General features: G+C 44.6%; 1 long non-coding RNA gene and 1 pseudogene across 3 annotated transcripts in view; one reads left to right on the top strand and one right to left on the bottom strand.

Annotated features, from left to right (window-relative positions):
* LOC120610984 (uncharacterized) overlaps nt 1-17,315 on the top strand; it is a 68,640-nt gene that overhangs the window by 9,825 nt on the left and 41,500 nt on the right. For 2 of the 3 annotated variants that reach the window (XR_005655047.1, XR_005655048.1), the window contains exons 3-5: nt 367-460; nt 856-940; nt 1,581-2,044. This is a non-coding gene — a long non-coding RNA (uncharacterized LOC120610984). Of the gene's footprint in view, nt 1-366; nt 461-855; nt 941-1,580; nt 2,078-17,315 lie in introns of those variants that run through there. The other variant, XR_005655046.1, reaches the window with a different exon arrangement.
* LOC120610982 (60S ribosomal protein L35a-like) lies at nt 6,068-7,816 on the bottom strand (annotated as a pseudogene).

Raw genomic sequence — 17,315 nt, 5'->3', positions numbered from 1 at the left:
CTGGCAATATCTCTCAACATAATATTTAATAATTCTCCTATGATGTTTGATTAAAGCAGGATGAACCATGGTTCATTCTTGAAGGGACAGTCAAGCCTCTAGAACAGCAGTCTTATCTTGTGGTTTGATTCGTGCAGTTCCTGTTTTATCATTCACTCTTTTGGCCTACCTCACACAGGCTGCATGATTGGGTACTCTGGCTCCCCCAACCATTTTCAGAAATTCCTCTGGATAAGGGAAAAAGGAAGGTTGCCCCAGACCCTCATCTTATGAGTTTCCAAGTTACCTAATTTTCCTGCAGTTATGCTAGTCCATCCACCCCCAGGCAAGTCTCTTGCAGATTTTTACAGTCATCATCTCCTTCAGGACCTGTGATGGAAAAGTCTAGTACTGGTCAGCCTGTGGCCTTGTGATGGGAAGAGAGTGTACCCGGAACCAACAGTCAAGACCAGCCAGACAAGTAAGAGCAACCTTATGTTTTGTGAGGCCACAGATGCTGGGCGGAGGGTAGCACCTATCCCCTGTCAGCTGTACCACCATTTAAGATGGTGTTGAAATCCCTTCCCTGAATCTCTAAGAGAGGAACTTCCAACAATATCAAGGTCACTCCCTGGGCACTGCTTAGTAACCGCATGGTAGAGACCCTATGTCTATAATCATTTGTTAAAACTAGTCAGTGGCTTCTTTTCCCAGTCCTTATTTGTGTTCCTCTATTCACTGTGGGTGCCACTGTTACAGACACATGGACTTTATTAGAATGTCAGATTTCAAAACCAAACAAAACCGATCTTGACTTTTCACTTCAAAGTTTTGATTTGTCTTTTTATCCTTTTTGGAAAACCATTATCATTCCAGGCAGGATGGACCAGATGGGAGTGTCAAAAACAAACTTCAGGAATCCAGAGCTTGTGGGAGTGCTGCTCATGCGCTTTTATATCAGGTACGAGAACATGGATTTGAATGGAATTTAAAGCCAGCTCTGTCTAGGAAAGGTGGAGGGGGCGGGGAGACACCTACATACCAAGTAGGTGCCAGAGAATGTTAGTCTGCCAGTCTACCTTCACTGTGGGTGGGCATTTATTTGGCAGTGGTCCTGGGGCCATAGGTCAACAATTCAAATAATATGTAGGTCAATATTTCTTTAAATAGTTACTCTTCCGTAGAGTTTTGGCCTTTTTATGTATATATATTTTTTTGCCTTGTACATGTTGCTGATTTGCCTTGCAGAGGTTACTGAGACCACACATCATGTTTCATTCACCACACATTTCTAGTAGCTGGGTCTAAAAGAGCCTCAGCTCTTTCTTACTCTCGCCTTTGAGCCTCAGTTTTCACTTTGAAAATGAGAACCACTCCTTGCTCTCAGGGGTGTTGTGAGAATCAAGTGTGATAATCTTTGTAAAGTGCTCAGTACAGAGGAGGTACTGAAGGAATTAGTACACCATTTCCAGAATCCATGTATTGGAGCAGAACATTATGGCTTGGTTTTGCTCCCCTTCCTGCCTGGCCAGACCCCATTCCCACTTCATTTCTTCAGACTTTTGCCGTAATTTCAACTGAATGTTTGTTTCCTTTCACAGGGCCAGCAAATTTCCTCGGAGATGACTGAGCGTCTCTTTGGAAACCAACCTCTTTCACTCTGCTATGATGCCAGGAGGTAGCCCGGCAACCCAGACTTCGCCTGGATCTGAGCTGCATTGTTTTCTGGCCAACTTGGAAGCCTTACATTGAAGCTGATGTGGCTCAGCACCAAGTTAGGGCTGGAGGGTGCTTCTTAACTGGCTGTGCCAAAAAGATCTCCTCTCTTTCCTTGCCTATGTAAAGTTACTTCTTTTCCGGGCAGTGGTTAATTTGTTGAAAGTCAGGTGTGGAGTTTTGACGGTCGGGGTGGGGGAGACTGCTAAATATCAGAACTATTCGAAGGTGCGTTCGATGACACTTTTTATCTCTAGTTTCATAGATGGCTCTGGCTCCTCTATTGCTTTATCAGCATGGGTTTTATCCAGAAGCTGGCATCACAGAACCTGAAGTTCACTCACGGAAGGTAAAAAATAAAATAAAATAAAATAAAAATCCATATTTCTTTGTGGTCAGAAACTCAAGTATGTAGCCTTTATACAGCACATTACTATTTCAAAAACTTATTATTTATCCCTGTAATTAGTTGAATTATTTTAAAGATATGGAAGATGGAGGTCATTAGGGTTTTCTACCCAGTGAAAACCCGAGGCCTGAAATTCTTAGAAAAACCTCTACCCAAACCCATGTTCCTTCATCAAGGGACATGACAGTGACCAAGACTGGCATATTCATTAGTCAAAAACAGTTATAAAACTTAATAACTGTGATGCCTTCTTCCCTTTCAACACATACTTGTTCCCACTGCCCATCAAGGTCATCTTGGGTCCCTTCTTTGGGGGTAAGGTAGGGAAGGCCTACATGAATAGTTTAATGAGTAAATCCAGTGAGTACTGGCACTTAAAAATTACTCACAAAGCTGAGGGTTCCACAAGGGTGACTCTCTAATTGGTGACATTCTCAAAACCAGCACTCTCAGGGAAAGAGAAGGTGACCCTCCTCTTAATATAAGATGGGATCTGGTTCAGTGGTTCTTTCCCAGGAGTTCATTCCTAAGCCTGCCATGTCAGTCAGACTCATGAGGCACGTACTTAATGTCTCCTCACTAGTGATAATGTTAATGTGCTATACATTCTTGGTATGGAATATTCCACATCAAACTCATGTTTGCCTTAAGTATTTGTTCACTCCTCTTAGTTATGTGGGTGATGGAAAGAGTATGGGTAATATTGGACGCTTTAAGGCAAGGCCTTTGAAATGGAGTATGTTTCTTGTCATACTGGTTCTTTGTTGTATCCAGACGTTTTATAGCTGAATTTTATATGTGTGTATGAGTATGTGTATATAAATACACACACACGCACACACACATATACATGCATGCATATATATACACGCCACATTTTATTTATTCATTTATCTGTTGATAGACATTCGGTTGTTTCATAGCTTGGCTATGGCGAATAATACTGCGATGAACATCAGGGTACAGATATCTCTTTGAGATAGTGATTACATTTTCTTTGCATATATACCCAGAAATGGGATTGCTTTGTTATATGGTATTCATGGCTGGTTCACCAGCCACTTCTGATTGTCTGTTCTTTTAAGGAGAACTATAGAAGTTAGAGGTTCAAAAGAAGCCAGGTTGCTCTGATCAGGAAAGATGGAATGACCAGCTCAATATGGTTCTTCTTTCTGGTTTCTAATGCCTAAAGGTAGGGAGAGGGTGGGGAAGAGTATCCCTCTGTAGAGCTGCTCTCAGAGCTCGAGGGGAAAGCAGACAAGGGGATATGGGCCCACAGCGTAAAAGGCGCATTGGACTTTGTGTGTACAAGGTGCCTCCTGCCCACTTTCCCATCCCTGGCACTACCTGGAATCGGCATAGCTAGAGGACAGAAGGTAGCAATGCACATTATTGATGTGACATGAAAGCATGTGACCCTCTGGCAAAGATGAAGTTTTTCGGATGGGGGTTGTTCCTTAATTTTCTAGCTTCACTGAAAATTTTGGACTTAGCCGCTGGGGAATGCATTGGTGTTGCTGCCTCATTCTATGCCTTACCTTAGCCTGTGAAAAATGTCTCAAGGGATGGTGGCCTTCGACCCACTATAGTGCTGTCTAAAACATTCATCCAGGGGAGTCTTCCGAGAGGCAGAATGCTATCATTTCTAGTGAAGGGCACTTGGTTTAGTTGACCGCTGAATCTTTCATACTGATAGTGAGCTGTGTTCCCCTGAGGAGACTGATGAAAGTGAACTGCTGTTGCTAGTATGTTCTTCCAATATACTGGCCAGACACTTCTACCTCCAACACTCCTGTGGCTCAAGTGCCTTGTTAAATCCTAAAGCAAGCACATACTGGCAATGGCAGCATCGGGGGGAAGGGGACTGTTGGGTCCCTGGGAGGCAATTGGCCACGTCCAGTTTTCAGCCTTCTGCACTCTTACACGTAGGTGCTGAACACAATGATATCCACTATGCCGAGCAGTGGCATATGAGGAATCATTCGGAACCCCAGATTCTGTGGAAGGGAAGGTGGTTGGAGTTTTATCCAAACCTTTCCATATTTTAACCCAGCCTTCCTGTGCTCTTCTGCTGAGCATACTCTGCACGTTGGTGGGAAGGGAAATGTCACGTGGGTCCTGTAAATGAACACTACCTGAAATTATTAGGATGGGGATTCTTATTTTTCTAGCCTCACTGAGAATTTTGGACTTAGCTGTTGGGGAACACATTGCTGTTCCTGCCTCTTTTGTGCACTGCCGTAGCCTGTGAAAAATGGCCTTCAACCCTCTTGTACAGTTGTGTAGAACATTAACGGGTCTTCTGAGAGGGCGAAGACTGGGGTTGTTTGTGCCTCATGGGCAGGTGCAAATGAGCCTGGGACAAGAATTGTTTTCCAGTTTCCAAGCGACCTGCAGTTCCTTCTGATAGTGGAGGCTTTGATGTCTCGTGGATGATCTGTGCTTTCCCTTAGTTTGAGAAAAATGGCTCTAGGAATGATGGCCTTTGACCCACTATACTGTTGTCTAAAACATTAACCTGGGAGGTCTCCTGCAGGATGACGTGCGGGTGACTTTTGGTACTTTGTGGACAGGTGCAAATAAGCCTAGGACGAGAATTGTTTTCCCGTTTCTAAGCGAACTGCAGTTCCTTCTGATAGTGAAGGCTCTGATGTCTCACGGATGATCTGTGACTTACCTTAGTTTGAGAAAAATGGCTCTAGGAATGATGGCCTTTGACCCATATACTGTTGTCTAAAACATTAACCTGGGCGGGAGGGGGGTGGTCTCCTGAGGGGCAAAGTGCTGGTGTCTTTTGGTACTTTGCAGACAGGTGCAGATGAGCCTGGGACGAGAATTGTTCTCCACTTTCCAACCAGACTGCAGTTCCCTCTGCCATGGATGGCTTTGCTGCCTCATGGATGATCTGGGCTTCACCTTAGGCTCAGAAGAATGGCTCTAGGAATGATGGCTTTCGACCCATATACTGTTGTCTAAAACATTAACCTGGGAGGTCTCCTGCAGGATGACGTGCGGGTGACTTTTGGTACTTTGTGGACAGGTGCAGATGAGCCGGGGACGAGAATTGTTTTCCCGTTTCTAAGCGAACTGCAGTTCCTTCTGATAGTGAAGGCTCTGATGTCTCACGGATGATCTGTGACTTACCTTAGTTTGAGAAAAATGGCTCTAGGAATGATGGCCTTTGACCCATATACTGTTGTCTAAAACATTAACCTGGGCGGGAGGGGGGTGGTCTCCTGAGGGGCAAAGTGCTGGTGTCTTTTGGTACTTTGCAGACAGGTGCAGATGAGCCTGGGACGAGAATTGTTCTCCTCCAACCAGACTGCAGTTCCCTCTGCCATGGATGGCTTTGCTGCCTCATGGATGGGCTTCACCTTAGGCTCAGAAGAATGGCTCTAGGAATGATGGCTTTCGACCCATATACTGTTGTCTAAAACATTAACCTGGGAGGTCTCCTGCAGGATGACGTGCGGGTGACTTTTGGTACTTTGTGGACAGGTGCAGATGAGCCGGGGACGAGAATTGTTTTCCCGTTTCTAAGCGAACTGCAGTTCCTTCTGATAGTGAAGGCTCTGATGTCTCACGGATGATCTGTGACTTACCTTAGTTTGAGAAAAATGGCTCTAGGAATGATGGCCTTTGACCCATATACTGTTGTCTAAAACATTAACCTGGGCGGGAGGGGGGTGGTCTCCTGAGGGGCAAAGTGCTGGTGTCTTTTGGTACTTTGCAGACAGGTGCAGATGAGCCTGGGACGAGAATTGTTCTCCAGTTTCCAACCAGACTGCAGTTCCCTCTGCCATGGATGGCTTTGCTGCCTCATGGATGATCTGTGCTTCACCTTAGGCTCAGAAGAATGGCTCTAGGAATGATGGCTTTCGACCCATATACTGTTGTCTAAAACATTAACCTGGGGAGTCTCCTGAGGGGCAAAGGGCTGGGGACTTTTGGTACTTTGTGGACAGGTGCAGATGTGCCGGGGACGAGAATTGTTTTCCCGTTTCCAAGCGAACTGCAGTTCGTCTGCCAGTGAAGGCTTTTCTGAGTTATGGTTGTTCTGTGTTGCAGTAGGCCTGTGCAAATGGCCACTGGGTAAAGGTAGCTCTTTACCCTGTTATATCGTTGTATAGTACAACAATCTGAGGGAGTTCTGAAGGAACTGCTGTCACTTATGCTGATTTTGTTCTTGAGAGACGTTTTTTCCCTTTCTCTTGTATCCTTATTCCCTCTTGGGCACCTGTTAAGGTATTCATGTTTCTCTCTGATTTCCAGGAGGGTCTTGCTGACTTTCTGGTTTCAGTTGCTTAATGTGTTCTCTTTACCTAGTTCTCAGGCACTGCAAGCTGTTTTTCTGCCAGGTCCTTGTAGAAACATTCCTGGGTTGTAAAGTTGGCAGGAAGCTTATTTAGCTTATAAAAGGTTTGCATACTTTGTGAAGAGGAGAGTGGACCATATACCCTCAACTGTCACTGTGGTTGGGAGTGGTGGGGCAGTGGAGCCCATTTCTAATACCTCTGTGGTGTTATTAACTTTTATTGCTTGTCCTCTAGCCTACTTATGCTTTTACCACTACTGTTGTGCTCAGGGGGTGTTCTCTATGATCAATATGATCAATTGGAATGAAGATTCAAACTAGAATTTTTTTTTTTTTTTACAAGGGAACAAATCCACTTTTATTTATTCCTAACTTTCAATAAATTTAACTCCTTGAGGGGTACAGCATTACACAGATTGTGTGTCCAATGGCCTTAGTAGGAAAGTTGCTTTGCAGTTTAGCACGATCCATGCCACTGTTTCCATGAGCATGAGTCACCTTACCCTAGATTACCCTGGTTTTGTTCAGTTTGCCACCAGGCGTCACTGTGTTGTTCTTTGCCTTGTACACATGAGCACATCTCTTGCCTAGATGGAATTCAGTTTCATCTCACACATAAACACCTTCAATTTTAAGAAGAGCTGCGTGCTCCCTGTGGTTCCAGCGACCCTGCTTATAGCCAGCAAGAAATGGCCTTGGACCATAGCCTTCCAGACATATTTGTCATTTTAGAAGTCCTGTTCCCTGCAGGCCCCCAAAGTTCAGCAGCAAGAGATCCACTCTAAAACTACAGATGTTGTTTAAAGGTGGTTTAAATTGACATGCTGATGTCTATGGTCTGTTGGCAAGTCGAGCTGTACTTTTCCTTTCATGTCCTCCCCAGAGGAGCTGAGGTTTATCTCCTTCTATTGGCAGAGGTTTGATCTCTTGTGATACACAGGATGTGATAGAATACTAGGTAGGAGATGAGGAGGACTCAGATCCTGTGTTAGGGATATTTAGTGTGCAGGCCTCTCAAAAAGGGTGGAAAGAATGTGCAAAACGTATGCACTCCTGTACAGTTTGAATGATCTCCTCTAGGTCCCTCCGGATTCGAGTTTGCCCTCTCAGCCCGTCATGCTGACTTCAGGAGTGCACTATGTGGATTACTGACTGCTGCCAGCCAGGCCACCTCGCAAGTTAGATCTGGGTTGGCCTTCTGAGCTTCTCTTGGCTCTTCTTAGTCATATGCAGACCTACTGTACTGCTTCTTATCAGCTTCAGAAAAGAACAGCAGTGGGCCGTGTTCAGTGACTCCTAAGGAGATCTGCTGATTTTCTCAGTCTCCCCCATCAGTCAGATGCAGCAGCCTTACAGAGTGCTTGGAAAGGCCTGTTGTAGACTCCACTCTAGTGTCAGCTCGGAACTATAGGTTGTGTAGTCAGGACGCTGAGCTACAGTATGTGGGGTATGGTTAAAGCCAGGAACCAAGTACCTGTGCTCCTCTCCTCAGAGCTCAGAATAGATGTATTGTATACTGAAGATTTTGCTAAGAGGGTAGAACTTATGTCATGTTCTTATTGCTTTAAAAAAAGTAATAATAATACTAATTAATGAGGGAGGACCGACGTTTGGAGGGGATGGATATGTTTATGGCATAGATTATGGTAACGGTTCACAGATGTTTACTTGTCTCCAAACTCATTAAGTTGTATGCATTAAATGTGCGCATCTTTTTATATGTCAGTCATACCTTCATATCTCAATAAAGCGGTTTAAAAAATAATAAAAAGACCCCCCGCCATGATTATAGATGAGTGCTCCCCCTGAAATGGATTTAGATTGTAGAACTGGAAGGGAAGAAAGCTTCTACACGGGGAAATAGGAAATGCCATTTACTGCTTCTGTATCTTCGTTTCGCCTTGGTTTTTCCATTTATATGTAGCGTTTTCATTGGCAGTGTATAAGGTTAACCTTCAGTCCATAGGATTTTGAATTTCATAGAATCACAGCAGTTCTACAGGAGCCACGAACTTCACCTGGAGGACTTCGACTCAAGGAGTGGCTCTGTGACGTCAGCTATTTGTCATATGAGCAGAAGTTGACTTTGGGGTACTGTGATTTTGGGATCGGCGTGGGCTTTTGGGTTGTTTTCATTGTTTACAGTATGTGCTTTTGCACTTACTCAAATCTTTTGAAGTATTTTACATATGGTGGCGTGTCAAAATGTGTACGTATGTACTGTATTTGTATTCTACCGAGTGGGAGGCAGTAGCATCAGGCTGGTTCGTCTCTTCAGTAGGTACCTTTTCTCTGAGACCTTCCCATACCCTTCTGTTTACTATGTGAGTTCCCCTGGCCATAACTTCTTGGTGGTGTTACACTTTTCCCCTTATCTTAGTTGAGCCAATCATACTTTTATTATATTTAGAGTGGGACTAGGCCGCAAGAATGAGTAATAGCCTGCAAAGTCTCATTAATATCATTTCACTGCAGAGAATGTAATTTGAAAGACCTGCAGTTGAGTTCCCCTGAGTTTTCCTGATCTCGGCGTCTTTAAAATGTGTTTGTTCAAATATATGGTAACAGAAGGAAACTAGACTTTGGATGGTGAGCACACACTAGAGTATACAGATGTCTAATTATAATCTTGTACACCTGAAAATTATATAATGTTGTTAACCAGTGGTACCCCAATAAATTTAATTTGAAAAAAAAAAAGAAAGAAAAAATGTATTTGTTGCTTAGGTTCCTTGCAATTTGTAAAATGCCTGTGTTCTTCCAATAAAATTTATTTGTTTCAGAAGATGCCACTTGTAGATTATTATTCACAGTGAGCACCAGCATGATCAAGGAAGGTGTGGCTCTGCCAATGTGCATCATCAGCATCATCGCCTGAACCAGGGCAGAGCTCTGAGGCATTAAGGACAGGGGTTTGGTGGCAGGGGAGTGGGGTCCCCAGGCCATTAGGGAAGTTCTTCCCTTTCGTTAAGCTCACAGTGTTTCCCCTTTGTTTAGAGAAGAATTCCCCTCCAGGTAGTAGGTAATTTAATACTACCCCATGAGAAGTGATCCTTTTAACCACTTCATAAAGGCCGCAATTACATATTTGGGGATCTTGGAGGTTGGCGGGTGGGAATCTCTTGATTCTCCCAAGGTTAATGCAGAGGCAGGGTGACTAGCATGGTTGTACAGAAGATCAGTACAGAATTCAGTAGGACCAAAATTAGAAGCAGCAAGCACACAGTTTATTCCTAGTGAATCTTGGTCCCTTGTAGCTGAGGCGTCTTTCATTACACTAGACCAGTAGGTGTTATAAAGGCTTTGTGATAGCAGAATTAAATTAGTTAGGTGGGTAGAAGAATGTTTTGGCATCGTTTGTTCTTTACACATATCAATATAGTTTCCAGTTCTTGTATAAAATCTCCAGTTAACTAAAATTGCATGTCTTCTGTACAGCTTTCCATAGTTTAATCATTTCAGAAAATAACCTTATTTTTGTGGTCATTAAAATCTCCCCGTACAGGAAAGGAAAGCAAAACTGTGGCACAGTCTGTCCTGCCTGTAGATATGTTATGCTGGGGGCTTGGGCACGGCTCTCTCCCTGGGATTTCATACAGGTCTTGGGCCACAGGTGTTAGCAACTCTGTTCTTGCCATCCAGTCAAGAGGGGCCCAAAGCTACAATGTCTCATTCCCTGCCCGAGAAAGTTTGTAGGTTTACTTTTTTTAAATAAATGGCATTAGTGTTCCTGAAGGATTTATTCATTAAGACATTGGGCTTTCCCCACTCCCAAATCTACTCTTCCTCTGTGTTCCTCATGTTGGTGAATGGCAATTCTTCCCTTCCTATTGCTCAAGCCAGATACCTCGGTGTCCTCATTGACTCCTCTGTTTCTTTCACGCCCCCACCTTGACTCCATCAGCAAATCCTTGGCTCTACCTTCAGCATACAACCAGAATCTGACCACTTCATTGCACCTCCACTTGTCCAAACCAGCTTTACCACTCTCCTGGATTATTCTAATGGTCTGTTTACTTTCCTTGCTCTATATAGTCACTCCTTGCGCATATCTTTTGTTGAACATCCAGACATTTTTCTGGGTAAAGAACTTGGAGTTACAATTGCTGGGGCACAAGGATGCTTATGTTTAGCTATGGTAGATGCTGCCAAACAGGTTCCCCACTTGGTTGGACCAATTAGCACTCCCACCAGCAGGGCAAGAAAACATGGCCACAATCCCATCCCATTAATGCATCAAGTATATTCATTTTTCCTCACTCCTTTCAATTTGGGAGACGCCTCCTTCATGCCATTGGAATGACACGCTGGCATCTAGAAGATCTGTGTACGTAGCTATTGGTGGTAAACCCCAAGGCTTCAGAGGGATATGATGCTGATCGCAAGCCCAAAAGGCAGAGCGGACCAGGACTTGTGTGCCAAGATGGGCAGGGCTACCTGCTGTGGGATGCGAGGGCCAAGACTGCATTTCAGAGGAGGCAGGGCCTAGGCTAACCCCCAGGTGCCCTCTTTCCTCCTCTCAGTCCGGTCTGCTCACGCACATTTTTTATACAACAGAGTTCTGGTGAGAACGAACATGCAAGACAGCTTTGACAGGGAGCAGGAATTCAGAAAACAGTAATAGGTAGACTGGAAGTTGTGCGTTGGCGTGAACGCAGACCCACCTCTGTGGCTTGCTGCCCTGAGGATGGTTTGCGGGCTGCTTATATGAAGATGGGGTTCGAGGACTTCTCTTTGCCCTCCTGGAACACTCTGTGTCACTGTGTGGCTGCCAGCAATGCGGGGCCCTGGAGAGCACAGGGCCATGAGCCCTCGGTCTTTTGTGTCTGATCCTGATAACAAGTCAGTATTTTCCAGGGTAGCTTTGGGAGAGCAAAAAACACGCCTGGCCTCACCTCACGCTCAGTAACTCTGTGGCTCAGGAGTCCACGTATATCAGAGCTCCCCAGGAGATTTAGGTTCCCAGGCTTCTTAATATGGAGGTCTCAGGGTTCCAAGAGAACAAGAGTGGAAGCTTTAAAAAGCCTCCTTGACTAGGCTCAGAAATCCTACAGTATCCCATCCACCGCATTTCGTAGGTCAGAGCAAGTCACAGGCCAGCCCAAATTCGAGGAAGTTGATGGAAGGAGTGGCAAAGTCCCAGTGCAAAGGGCTGTACCTCCAAGGATGGGAGGAATTGTTGCCACCTTCTCTGCAATCAATCTGCCATAATCTGTATATGGAAATATGAGTCCATACCTAGAGCAGGGTCTCATAAGGAGAATATGAACTCATAAAATTACGGGCATGAGCTAATATATAGGAACAAAGTCTGTATGTGGGATATGAGCTTACCCAAGTTGTGTGAATCCCTTCTAACCCACTGCTGTGAGCATTGACTTAAAAACTGGGTGTAAAGGAGCCACCTATCGGTTTGTAAGCGGTTGGAATTCCAGCTCAGCCTTTGCACTCTGTGCCTTAAGAGGAATAGAAAAGAAAAAGAATCTCCTGTCTACCTCCAGGAAAGTGGAAGAGAAAATAAACATCTAGCCCACAAGTTGAATGTTGTGCAAAGTTCAGATGCAGGGTTAGGATTTTAGACCACTGTCTGGGATCAATGAAACTTTGCTTCTTGATGGAAAATAAGGCATGGCTTGACACCATCCGAGTTAGAAGTGAGAATGTGATATGAACTAGTGCATCTGAACAGGCTAAGATTATTGGCTCCTGACTTGGTTTCAATGTTAATAAAAAGGACGAAACCCCAGAGGGTTGGTCATCACAGCAATACTTTGTTTTTTGACAAAATCTCTCACTGGAGGCACTAAGAACAGTTTGAAAATACACCCCTGTGAGACTGTCTATGCTATTTTCCCATGGGAAATTGCTGAATATCGTGAGCACTAATTCGTCAAAAAAGAAAATGGTTCATTAAGAATCTTAAGATGTAGACTCAGAGTGGCCTTGGACATCTCCTAGTGCTATAGCCTGATTTGTGGCTCTCCCCACCCCCAATTCATATGTTGAAGCCCTAACCTGAACACGATTGTATTTGGAGACAGGGCTTTCTGGAGATAATTAAGGTTAAATGAGGTCACGAGGGTGGAGGCCATGTGAGGACGTAGCAAGAAGGCAGCCACCTGCAAGCCAGGTAGAGAACTCTCAACAGAAAGTGAATTGTCTGGCACCTTGATCTTGGGCTTCTCAGGCTCCAGAACCGTGAGCAATAAATTTCTGTTGTTCAAGTTACCCAGTTTATGTATTTTGTTTTGGCAGCCCGAGCTGACTAAAACACCTAATTTAGGGTTTGCCTAATTGCGATCTGGGAAACACTGGTGTACCTAGACTGTTGGTAGGTGTTGGTTCTATGGTCAGACATCTTTGAGAATAATATTAACACCTATTGGAGCTCCACAATGACGTTACCATATTAAAGACATCCGGTGCCCTAGAGCGAAGGAGCTCCTATTAGCTTTACAACACAGATTCCTTAGTGGGGAGCGCTTTGGAAGCATTTGTAGAATGTTTTTTCGTTGTTTTGTCTTGTTTTGTTTTGTTTTGCTTCGTTTCGTTTCGTTTTGTTTTGTTTTATACAGGCGTCTAGGCACCGATTCTGCTCCACACCTACTGAACCAGAGTATCTATGGGTGAAGCATGGGCATACGTATATTTTCAAAGATCATGGGTCTTTCTGATGAGTGACCCTAATTACGAATTACTAAAGGTGTACAAGCTTTATGGAGCTGCGTTTGGGAACTACTGATCTAGGACAACACTTATTTTACAGGCGAGAAAATTGAGGTCCCAATAGGGAAAGTGGCCTGGCCACATGTGAACCCAGAGCAAAAAATGTTTGAACCCGGTTGCCGCTGATATAAATGACCTCTAGGTGGCAGTCTACTTCTTGGTTTCAGTCTGTACCCGCAGAGGCAGAACAGTTAAACAATTGCGGGATGAATTTGACATGGAAATGCAGCAGTTTAGTCAAATGAGTGTTTGCTATGATATGCTGCCTTAGATCAAGCAGCTCCTGGGCTGTTTCTGTGTATTCCCTGCAGTCCAGGTTTCCAGCCTGGCAAGAGGAAGTCTAAATTGGAAAGAGAGAGGTCAGAGGGCAGCAGTACCTTTCCCATAGAGCCTGTTATGGCCAATACTGTTTTCTTATTAGAATCCTAGACTATTTGGAGAGTTTCAGACTCTGGCAGGCCTTGTATCTGCTTATTAACTTCCAAACTGACCTTGGGCAAGTCACCTCCCCTCACTCAGCCTCAGTTTCACCATCTGATTTATTTTCATTAAAACTCCTTCAACAAATCAGTGACAATCTGGATGATGGCTAATAGCAACCCTAATCATTTATGTTGGGCAACATATGGCATCGCACACGCAAACGCACAGGAAATGCATATGTGCATTTCAGATACCTGTTATATACTCAGGAAGAGCAGGAAGAGCAGGAAGAGCTTCCTTTTTTTTTTTTTTTCCAATGTCACCAGGGGAGAAGTCCAGAGTATAGCAGGCTCCAGACACAGAACTGCAGTTCCACTTTTTCGTGATTCCCTTGGAGCTGTCATCCTCCATGATTTGGCTTCATTGTCAGACTCTTGGCAAGATGGCTACAGGAGCTCCCAGGGTTCACATCCAGACCTAACAACTTCCACAGGAAAGAAATAAAAGGACCACCCCTCCCTGCATTTATTTCTTGGGAAGAGGAAACCTTTCTCAGAAGCCCCCTAGTGCACTTTTCACATTTCGCTGGCCCTGATTGGATCATATCCCCATCGATTTTCTTCCCTATTTGCTAGCAAATGGAATGATAGAATCATGATTAGCTTGCACTAATCATAGTGGGGGGTAATGAGGATTGAAGTCAGCTACTTGTAATCCCTTCCTCCTCCCTAAGATAGATAAAAATGCTTATAGTGCAATGCCAGAATCATTCCAAGTGCACTGAGAAGGATTAAATGGTCGTTTTCGTGATGCGAGTCGATACTTGCTATCTATTCTATTCCAGGGGACCAGTGTGTCTGTGTGTGGAGGGGGAGGGGCCACCTCATGGAGAGAATAATATCCGCTATCCAAAGATGCTGTTATCCTTCTGGATCGACTTAAGGCATATCATCCAGGGGTGAGAAGTGAGATGCAGTGTTAGTCAAAGAATAGAGCTAAATACAGAATGGGTGGTAGGTATTCATGAATTTTGTTCGCTGTGCTGGACTCAGGCAACAGGCTGTGATTCTGTTTTCTGGGTTGTCTCTTGCAAACCTGGACCAGATTCTAGCATGTGACATATGGCATTGAGGGGCTAGAAACCCACTGGCATAAGGTAGTGGAGGAAATTCTAAACTTCTGAACATGAGAATATTGTATTGGATCTAATGAGCATCCACCCATCCACTCCCTAACTTTGCCCTCCAAGGAAATTAAAACATCTGTCCTATAACTCTTGCCTTGAGAAATGAGTAGGAGAAAGAAGCATCAGAAGCTTTCAAAAGCATTTATGCTGTCTGTTCTCTCTACACTGAGGATGCCAGTGCTATTAAAATGGGATCTCTGATTTGTAGCATGTTGGAGGGACCGGGAATAGGTGAATCCAGGTGGTGGCAGTTAACATCAGCAGCAAAGTGGGTATTATTTCCATAATAGATGTCTGGGGAATCAACTGACATACTGTTATGGATTGAATTGTGTCCCCCCTCCACATTCATGTGTTGAAGCCCTAACTCTAAAAGTGACTATATTTGGAGATAGGGCCTTTAAGCAGGGAATTAAGGCTAAATGAGGTCAGAAGGATGGGGCCCTGTTCTAATAGAACTGGTGTCCTTGTAAGAAGAGGAAGAGCCACCGGATATATAGAAATAGATATAGATATATTACATATATCCTCATATCTATCTATCTGTCTATCCATCTATCTATCTATCTATCTATCTATCTATAATCTACCTATCTATCATGTGTCTGTCTGTCTGTCTGTCTGTCTGTCTCTCTCTCCCTCTCTCTATCTAAAATCTCCACACAAAAGAAAGGCTATGTGAAGATACAGTGAGAAGGTGGCCATCTCCAAGCCAGGAAGAGAAGTCTCACCCGAAACCTATTTTGCTGGCACTTTGATCTTGGACTTCCAGTCTCTAGAACTACGAGAAAATAAATGTCTGCTGTTTAAGCCACCCAGTCCGTGGTACTTTGTTATGGCAGCCTGGGTGCACTAATACGCACGCAGAGATCTCTGGCTATATGGATGATTAACCTTGGAGTTCTCAGGAATGAAATCTAGACAGCCCATCAAAAGCCTTAGATGGTCTGTATAACCAAAAAGACTCTTAGGTCTGGCCAATAGAGGTCCCTGGCATTTGAGTTACCACACTAGCGTAACAGCTGGAGGAATAGCTCAAATATGATTCCCAGACATAAGTCATCAATTATGCAGACCCAAGATCCTTAGAATGGAGAATGGTCAGGCGAACCCGAGCAAGAAATCTGCTGTCGCACTTGTAATCCTTTACCTTGGCCTTCCCCTGAAAGCACCTGCAGTCGACCTTGGCAACTTGCAACAGGAAGCAGGGCCGCTCCATACCTTTCAGAGACTACTTGGAAACTGCATTTAAGTCAATGCTAGTGCCAAGAGATCCAGAACACCCCTGCAGTAGTACCGACCACAGAGTGGAGGGAGTGCTTATGGAGGTTAGGGGAAAATGGAGCTCTTCCCTGAGTCTGCCGCTGGGTGGGCTCAGTGAGACCCTGAACACCTCCTCCGGGATTATTCTACCAGTTTTAGATACACTTAGCCTCAGCCCACATCTACACATTGTTTTGAGTGTGCACTATAGTTATTGTTGTTGATGTTCGACCTCATGGCGCTACATGCCCCCCCCCACCAGATGGACATTTGAGTCTCCTCTTAAACCCACCAGATCATGTCTCCAAAGCCCTCTCCAGGTGGAGGGATTTTTATTTGGCTGGTAGTTGTCAGGGCTACCCTGAGATTCTGTTGCTTCCTCTAACCTCTCTGCTCCAACAGATGGTATCACAGAAAACACTAAAGTTATCTTCTGCACCCTCTCAAGGATGTAGAGAGAAGTCATGGAGTGGGAAGTTGCCCCCATCCTTTTCTTCCCAAGTCCACTATATCATGGCCCCTACTCACCCTGCTGCTACAGGCTGCTCCAGCGAGCCTCCTGACTTCAGAAATCTCCAGCCAGAGACAGGTGCCTATCTCCTGTATACTGCCACATTGGCTACCTGGCCTCCGGGGGAAAAGGTATTGGGGTAAGAAGGGGGCAAATTGAAGCTATTAGAGCTCCTCCTCCTTGTCAACAGAGGAAGTAAAATGCAATAGCTTATCCTTATGGGAATTGCAGAGGTTTTTTGCCACCATCGAAGACTTGAATAATGCAGGTGTTATTCCTACCACACACAGACTAATGTGGATCCACAGCTAAAACAGGCTCTTCAGCTGGTGTAGATCACCATGCTAGTAGTTCTGCCCCTTGGCCCTTAACATCCAGCAGGTCCAATGGTGCTCAACATGTTTGGGGTAAAACAGTATGCCGTAGGGAGTCTATGGCAAGCCCCAATAGGAGAATCACAGCGGAGGCTGCTGGGATGTAATACATGCTATGAACCAGCAGCCAGTCCACAGTGCTGTTTCTTCCATTGCCAAGATTTGGCAGTCTGGGAACAGAGAGGCGGAAATGAAGGTGATGCCTCTTATAATTATAATAAGACACCTGACGCATCCGCAACAGTTTCACTTCCCATCCCTGCAACTCTGATCTCTGGTGGCTTAGAGGTTTAAATTTCCTAGAAGAAACACATCCAGCATGGGATGAAACAATGGGTTTACCAAATTCGAAGCCACTCTTAGCTCCAGGAGCCATTCAAAACAGGGGATTGTGGTGTTCATGCTATGGAATG

Source organism: Pteropus medius, unplaced genomic scaffold (assembly GCF_902729225.1).
Source record: "Pteropus medius unplaced genomic scaffold, Ma_sr-lr_union100, whole genome shotgun sequence".
Taxonomy (NCBI): domain Eukaryota; kingdom Metazoa; phylum Chordata; class Mammalia; order Chiroptera; family Pteropodidae; genus Pteropus; species Pteropus medius.
The sequence above is the reverse complement of the archived record's forward strand: the minus strand, read 5'-3'. Positions and strand labels throughout refer to the sequence as shown.